This window comes from Mauremys reevesii, linkage group 1, assembly GCF_016161935.1.
Source record: "Mauremys reevesii isolate NIE-2019 linkage group 1, ASM1616193v1, whole genome shotgun sequence".
In the NCBI taxonomy this organism is placed as follows: Eukaryota; Metazoa; Chordata; order Testudines; family Geoemydidae; genus Mauremys; species Mauremys reevesii.
Window position 1 is genome coordinate 129,844,170 of NC_052623.1, and position 9,063 is coordinate 129,853,232.

The 9,063-nt window shown below is 41.0% G+C and overlaps 1 pseudogene; it reads right to left on the minus strand.

Annotated features, from left to right (window-relative positions):
- Nucleotides 1–6,787: 6,787 nt before the first annotated feature.
- LOC120396683 lies at nucleotides 6,788–8,794 on the minus strand (annotated as a pseudogene).
- Between the last annotated feature and the right edge of the window lie 269 nt (nucleotides 8,795–9,063).

Here is a 9,063-nt window from a genome sequence, read left to right on the forward strand (position 1 = left end):
CATAATTAAAATAGCAATCATCCATTTCACCATTCCTCTCCCACTCACTCGAACAGTGGTCTCCCACAACATAGATACTGTGCCACTCCGATTTACCCTGCTGTCATCTTCATCCTCTCTGGCTTATATTAGCACAGTGGTCTGATGACTGGTGTGAGTGTGCGTGCGACATTCCTGCTTATCATGTCCTGCTCCCTGTTCGTATTTGTTTCCTGATTCCTGTTCCCTGAACAAAGTTTTCCAGTTTGTGTGTGTGTGTGTGTGTGTACACATAGGGTTGAGTGTGTGCAGTTACTCAGGGCCTGATGCTACACACCTGCTATTTGGACTATTATGTTTTGTTCAGACTTTTGCTGAGTTAACTGATTCATAGTTATTAACATGTTTTAATTGACCACCTACCTGCATGTCTTGCTTTGATTTCCTTGTGTTTTGGGATTGCTGTTCTGGGGTGCCTCACAGCATAACTTTAGGGTGACGAGTGCTTCTATTCTGCAACCAATGCTGCCTGTACATCCTTCAGCTGTTGGCTAGTGATAGTTTATTTAGAATTTTCGGACCTATGTACACATCCTGCAACTCTCCAATAGTACTAGGCAACCCTTGCTGCAGAACTGCTTAGGCCATGATGGCATTGATATTTTTATGTACTCCTGGAGCCCAAGTCCTCTTTTGGTGTGGCTGTGCAGCATCTCAATGAGTATTTTGGGACTGAATATTCTGTTCTGCTAAAAAGGAAAATTTTTTTTTAAGCTTACCAACCAACAGACCAACGAAACCATCTGTGAATTTGCAGTGGTTGGCCCAGGACTGTGAATGTGGGGACATTATGATGATCATGCTCAGGGATATTTTTGTGACTGGCATAGCCAAGGACTCCCCAGGTGAACAGTTACTGGCTGACAATGCTAGAACTCTAACTTTTGATGCTGCCACTGCTAAGCTTAAGGCAGTTAAAGGGCTCGGGCTGAAAAGGGTTCTGTCTCTTAGACTGCTGCTACCTTTGTGTCAACACTTAAACCATCAGCTGTTTCTCCTGCTTCCATCGCCCAGAGTCATGCGATGCTACCTACTCCAACTCCACAGACTCAGCAGCAAAAGTTGTCAGTGCCTCACTGTTTCTGTTGTGGTAATATGGGTCACTTGGCCAATTACTCCGCCTGCCTGGCTAGAACTGCTATGTGCCAGGCTTGTGGAAAGGAAGGACACTTTAAGTTAGAGTGCTGCGATACACTGGTTCACAATGATGGGTGGCCTGAAGTGCATAATGTGAATGTGGAACCACAGGAGACCACCTTTACCAGGGACTCTGATATTTCCTTAGTATGGTCTTCTCATGTGGCAAGGCACTGGATCTAGTATCCCGTAGCAGAGAAATTAATGGTATACTGCTGAAGTGCCTGTTGTATAGGGGTGCTGAAGTTAACATTCCTCTTTCTGGGTTAGTTCATAATCTGGACATTTGCCTGACTACACTGGTTGTGAAAGCTGGGCATCTGCATGCCTTGAAGACAGTGGGTGAAACTGTATGCTCTGTGCTCTACAAAGGCATAGCCACGACAACAAAGTTTTACATTGTTAAAGGCACTGCTGCAAATGCTGTTCCATTATTGTTCTACCACCAAGACTTACAATTTGGTATTATGCATGAACTTGCGCAGGATACCTTGGGCATGATGATGTCAGCTGGAATAGAAGGGGAGACCCCAATGTATCATTCAGAGATACCATGATTTATTTAACGGTGATGGTGTTCTGTTCACCAGAGGTGTATACTCTCTGCAGTTGGATTCAAGCACCAAGCCCTTTGCTCAACCTGCATGTCATGTATCTCCAACAGTTGTGGCACGATCAGAGCAGAATTGCAGTGTGTGAAAGATAATGGTATCATTCAGAAGGTGGAAGGGCCTACAGATTGGAACTCACCCACAGTGATAGTATACAAGAAGGATGGTGACATTCAGTTGAGCACAGATTTTTAGGGCACTTAATAAATATGTGAAATGTGAGCAGTTTCAACTGCCAACCTTTGAAGAGGTGACATGCCAGGTAAATGGCTCTTGAATTTTCTTTGCGTTGGATTACTGATCTGGTTACTGGCAAATGCCTATGGCTGAAAGTTTGCAGTTGCTTTTGATTTTCAGAGCACCATTTGGGAGGTACTGCTATTAACCACTTCCTTTTGGTTTAGTTTCTGCTCCTGAGGATTTCAGAGAGTGGTCTCTCAGCTCCTTAATTATATGCAGAGTGCCTGTTGCTATTTGGATGACGTTTTCATCTTTGCTAAGACCCTTCCTGAGCATAATGCTATTCTGGACCAGGTGCTAACAAGCTGCAGGACTCCAACAAGCTGCCATAAAGTTGAATGTGGCCAAGTGCAGTTTTGAAGAAGATGCTGTAGCATTTCTAGGGCATTCTTTGGCAAAGGTGTGAAACTGACACCTGAACAGCTACAAGCTGTTACTTTGCTACTATTACCCACTGATTGTAGCAGTTTATGTTGGTTCCTTTGCCTCGCTCAATACACAGGTGGCTGTGCCCAAACTTAGCCCTATTTGCTATTGAGACACGAGCAGGAGAGCAGAGTGGCAGCAGAAGTGGTGGATGATGCCACGAGAATAGATATTTATACCAAACAATGAGAGGACCTGCGAGGTGGATTCATGGCACTAGGAGAGCAGGAGAGCAGAGTTGCAGCAGAAGCGGTGGTTGGATGACGACAGTTAGCAGTCCTACTGCACCGTCTTCTGAAAGCAGTATGGCGTCTGCACCAAAAAAAGGCGTGAAACGATTGTCTGCAGTTGCTCTCACGGATGGAGGGGCGACTGACAACATGTACCCAAAACCACCCGCAACAATGTTTTTTGCCCTATCAGGCATTGGGAGCTCAACCCAGAATTCCAATGGGCAGCAGAGACTGTGGGAACTGTGGGATAGCTACCCACAGTGCAATGCTCCGAAAGTCGACACTAGCCATGGTACTGTGGACGAACTCCTTCGACTTAATGCACTTAGTGGGGACACACACAATCGACTGTATAAAATTGCTCCCTAAAAATTGACTTCTATAAATTTGACCTAATTTCATAGTGTAGACATACCCTTAGTGCTCTTGCCAAGTTGCTGTGAGATTTAACCCAGGGCTAGGAACAATTGTTTTAAACTAAAGAAGCCCCGTGTCAAGCCATCTGTCAAAGCCAGTCCCATGCTTATTTTGATCCAAGGAAGCCTGTAGTGATTCAGTTTGATGCATACAATGGGGGTCTGGGCACAATTCTGCTCCAGTAGGGATGGCAGGTTATATTTGCATCCTGTAGTCTCAGCCTGATGCAAGAAAAGTATTCCCAGACTGAGCTAGAATTCTTGATGATGGTTTTAGCTATTGTATGATTCAAAGTGTGGGAAGACTTTTATATTAGAATCTGTTTGTTTGCCTATTTTGGGCCTCTATCATAAAGCCATTGACCTGCTGAGTGTGAGGGTGCAGTGGTGGATTAGTCAGTTGCCATAGTATGACTTTAATTTGACTTTAATACATATCAAAAGAAGATGCAATTTATGTCTGTTCTTTCAAGAAATTCTGCTCCATTATGCTCCCTGTTATGGAGAAATGGCAGAGTTCCACATACGTTTTTTTACTGAAATGTATGCCGATTGACTTAAGCCATACCACTGACCCCACTCTTCAAGATGCTGAACTTTGCAAGGTGATGTGCCTGCAAGCAGATTAGACAGTGAACTTTCTCCATATTTTACAAAATTCAATCTGAACTCACCGTGAAGACATGCTACTTAACGTATCTTATGCAGAGGAGCCTGGGTGATCATCCCCGTGGTGTTATGACAAATAGTCCTGGATGTGGCTCATGAAGGACATGTGGGAATTACAAAGGTGAAGGAACTTCTGAGTAGTTATGATTCGTGACCAGGGCTATACTCAGAGTTTTGAGCATCATGTGAAGGCACACTCAGCCTGCACAATGCATGGAACTACTGCTCCTCTGGCCCCTTTGAAACCAATAGTCATAGACAGACCATGGCAGAGAATTGGAGAGAATATTACTGGCCCCTCAACTACACTGTATGGTTATACACTGACAATTATGTCATGTTGCCCCTTTGCATTAATAATTTTACAATGCACCTCAAAGGAGTTCACTTTCTGTGATGTTTGGCCTACCAGAGAACTTTGTTTCAGATAATGGGACACTTTTGTGTAAAGAAAGTTTGAAGGCTTTCTGACCAGTATTGGCAAAATACATTATAAATCTGCTGTGTAACACCCCCTAGGAAATGGGATAGTGGCGAGACAGTATAAGCCTCTGAAGAACCATGTAGCTTGCATAGTGGAGGAACATTGAGATACACACTTCTCTATTGCATTGAGTTGTGGTTTATGATATTCAGAGTACACTCATGAAAGTACTGGGAAACCCCCATTCTATCAGCTCTTCAGGTGAGGGCCAAGTTGTCTATGCTGATGGAACAGGTTCATCCCACCTCTTTGCCATCTTTGAAGTTGACTGATGTTATTAGGAAATATACAAGTTTCAACAAGCGTATCTCTGGAAGACTCCATGTGTTTTATTCTGGACAAGCAATGTCTGTTGGCAAGGGTCTGGAAGCATTTTTGACATTCGTGGCCCAGTCTTATGAGCTGCAGGGTACAGAGCATACTGACTGCATTTACCACATGGAGAACATGTTGTTAGTCAGTCAGATATACTGCCTACTGAAAGGGGAACAGGTAGTGAAGAGGACACTTTTCTGCATATGATGATGTGATGTTGCGCCACAGCAACAGCATCCACCCCCTGAGCTGAATTCGAGACTAACTACCTCCCTGCATGTCTTGCTTCAATTTCTTGTGTTTTGGGATTGCTGTTCTGGGGTGCATCAGAGCATAACAAGTGGTTTGGCCAATTTATCAACTTGCTTCTCAAAACACTCTCATGGTGTCTTCCACTACAAGTGCTATGTGTCACAAAGATGTTCACAGAAGAAGAACATTTTATGGAAGAAAGCAACTCACTCAGAAATCTGGTCTATTTGCTCCTAAAATATGCCTTTAAGAAATTTATTTCCAGCAGAAAACTTGGACTTTTTTCCATCATTCACTCCATTTGCTCAGGATTCTCTCTACACATCACCTTTATAAACCCATCCGAAACACACCTGAACTGCTACAATACAACAGTGACAGAGTGTTATATCCCTTCTCTGATAATATGTTCCAGCAAATAGCCTGAACATATTGAATCCACACAGCAAGAGGAACGTGTAGGACTAGAACTAAAATTCAAACATAAATGTCTGATAGTAAATTTTCCACTTTTTATGATACAGATCAAATCCTCATTAACTGCTTTGATGGCCAATGTGACCACAGTGCTGAGTGAATTTTAAGAACTGGAATAGAACAAACTCTTTTAGTCATCAGCTCATTTTTTTTAATTGTGTTTTTTAGTTTTCATGAGACTATATTATATAATTCTATAGGAAATTTATTCCAAGCTAAAGTTTGTTCCCAGATAAATAATTATAGCAAAGTACTTCAGACTTTCCAACGCTCATTATTTTCTCATGAGTGACAGGACTTCAGAGGGGGCTGGAGCTCTTCTCACAATGACTTGAGAAGATCCAGCCTCCTCCTGAAGTTCAGCTCTGTGGGAAGCTGAAAATGTCTTTCCCCTCAACTTGCCATTCTCACAGGAGGAGAGGGGGAAAAAGGGAGCAAAGAGCCCAGCAGCTCAGCACAATTTTGCTCCCTTCTCCCTTCCCCTCCTATGAGAAACATGGACAGGATGGTGCGTCTGCTTCTTTCCTCCCCTTCTACTCCCCACCCCACAGCACCTGACTTGGGAAGGGGCAGAGAGGGTGAAGAGCCCCTGAAGCTGACTCTGCAGCTTGGGAAAGGAATGCCACTTCAGCCCCGCAGGCCTAGGAAAAGTGAGGTGAAGAACCTTAGGAAGCGCAGTGGTCAGGCTGAAAGTGCAGGGTGCTGAACTGGGGTGAAATGAAATTATTTTGATGTTTTGTTTTAGCAAGAAAAAAAATAATTTTTGGTTTGAACAGAATGGATTTTTTTTCTGTTTGGGGGCTGAATCCACCCCCCAAAATCAAATATTTGCTTAGCTCTAATCCTCAGTACTAAGTACTAAGGCTTAGTGAATGGGGCACTGGGCTGGAAGTCAGGAGACCTGAGCCGTGTGTAAGTTTGTGAAACTTACTTCATCTTATTATACCCATCTCTAAACTGGGGACAATGGTACTTACTCTCCTTTGTAAAGCACTTGGAGGCCTATAGATGAAAAGCATGGTAAAATGCTAAGTATTTTTATTATCTTAACAACATCCTAAATTGTGCTTGAGCATGTTTGCTTACTCTCAAGAGCAGCAACTGGAGTGTTATTTTGCAGTGTGGTCAGCCTAACTCAGCGTTTCCCAAACTTTTTTGGCCATGGAACACTTTTTAGCCTATTACGGAACACTTATAATATTATTTTGTAGTCGTTTGGTTTTCAAATAAAAAATTGCATTATTGATGCTCAAATATATTTTATTATATAAAACAAAGCCAAAATACAAATTTAAAATAACTTGAACTAACAATTTCTAACTGGAAAGCGCGTATAGAGTAGTACAAAAATCAAGTGCAAGAGTCAAAATTAAAAACAGTATTCTACTTAAAAAAAAAACCCTGTTTTTTACATATACACAAACACCAAACAAATTAGATTTTTTACTAGGAAAATCTATTTTTATAAACATAAATACAAATTTGGATTTAATGGGATTGGTGTTTCTGCTTTTTTCTATCACAAATTCGCTTAATATTAGGAATAATGCTGGAAAGTTGAATCCTCATGTCAGGCGCAGCATCAATTCTATTCCTATATTTAGTTTTTGTTGCACTATAATACGAAAATCCCATCTCACACAAATAAGTTGTAGCAAAAGGAAGGAGCACTCGAACTGCACGTTTAGCCACATTAGGGTACTCTTCTATTAGGCTGCTCCAAAAATTATTCAGCGGAAGATCCTTAAACTTTTGTTTCAAATCAGAGTCAGAAATTAAGTCAATTCGGCTTTCATAATCATGCGCAGTAAAGCAGACTGGTTTGGCTGTAATTACAAACGTATTTTGAACCCAAGCATTATCATCAGTAGTCGTAGGAAAATATTCTAATAAAGAGGCCTGCAAGTCATGTAAGTGCTGTAAAATGATGCTGGAAACTTCTTCATGGACTGTAGAATTTATTTCAATTTATTTCAGAAATTCATGTACTGTAGGGAAGCAGTTAAAGCTATTCTGTTCTACAGAAGATGCCCAGAATTCCAGTTTCTTTTTTAAAGATGAAATGTTATCCATTGTAGTAAAAATCATCACATTCTTTCCTTGCAGCAACAGATTAATTCCATTTAATTTTGCAAAAATATCTGCAAGATACGCAGGTCTCATTAGCCATGAGGAATTTGTCAGACAATCATTAAATTTTCGTCCTGAATTATCTGAAGGGAAGAATACCAGTAGTTCACTATGAAGCTCAAAAAGTGTCACAAGCACTTTTCTTCTGGATAGCCACCTCACTTCCGTATGTAAAAGAAGCACTCTGTGCTGACAACCCATTTCCTCACACAAAATTTTAAATAACCTGGATTGAAGTGGTTAAGATTTGACAAAATTGATAATTTGTACTGCTTCATCGAGCACAATTTTCAGATATGCTGGTATTTTTTTAACTGCAAGTGCTTGTCTGCGTAGAACACAATGGCTCTTAGTGCTTTCTGGTGCCACACTTATGATTCACGTTACAGCTCTCTTCATCTTCCCAATCATTGCCCGAGCACCGTCAGTACATACATCAATACATTTTCCCCAACTAATTTCATGCTTTTTGATAAAATTGTTGATGCAGTTGAATATTTCTTCTCCAGTTGTGTTGCTTTGCAGAGATTCACATAAGAGCAGGTCCTCTTCAATAATATTATTAAATCTATATCAGACAAACACTAGTAGCACAGCAAGTCCTGAAACGTCAGTGGACTCATCTAGCTGCAATGAATACTCATGGCAAATTTTCAGTCGGCAAACTAGCTCTTTTTCTATGTCATCAGCAAGATCTTTAATATGGCGTGAAACAGTATTATTTGACAACTGTACAGCATCAATTTTTTTACCAGACTGCTCATTCAACATGCACATTACAATATTTTGCGCACAAGGCTTGACAAGCATTTCTCCAATAGTGTGAGCTTCTCTGGCAAGCGCTATATGGTAACTTACTCAATAAGATGCCTCTGGTGCACTTTTGTTGTCTGTTTTAGCAATTTTAATCATGGAAAGTTTACAATTTCCAAGTGAGTCACGCTGCCTCTTGAAAAAACATATATCTTTGTCTTTGTATTCAGCATGCTTGGTTTCCAAATGCCTATGAAGTTTAGCAGGCGCCAATGAACTGTTTGCTAGTATTTTGTTGCACATGACACACTGCACATCAGGAACATCTTTATTTCCAACACACGTAAAACCTAAAGACAAATAACTTTCATCATACTTTTGTTTCGGTCTTTTAACACCTGCTTCTTCTTGTTTTTTGATATACTTTGGTGGAAATTCTTTCACCTTGGATAACTCACTACTACTAACAGATTTTTCGGCAACAAAAGACTGAGATTGTTCATCCTCACTTTGAAGTGTCATAATATTTTGCTCGCTTATTTTGGCCACAGTTGGAGTACCTGTAGAACTTGCTTTTCGTTTCAAAGTTCCTTCTTTTAGCCACAAATCCATAGTGATTAGGTTTAGTAACAATATTTAGAAATACTGATTTTTGTCAAATTTTGTTTGTCAAAAATATTTATATTGTTTCGAGTGAAGCTAGTTTAGTTGTGCTTATCACATACACGGTAAAGACCCACAGGTTTGAACGTGTTGAGTGACTATGTTATATTCAACATGGTGTAAAGAGAATGGTGTGTGCATACCCCTGCAGTTCGCTCAGCCTCGAGCGGAAAGGGTATGATGTCACTAACTGAAACGTGTCCGAAAGGGGTAGACAT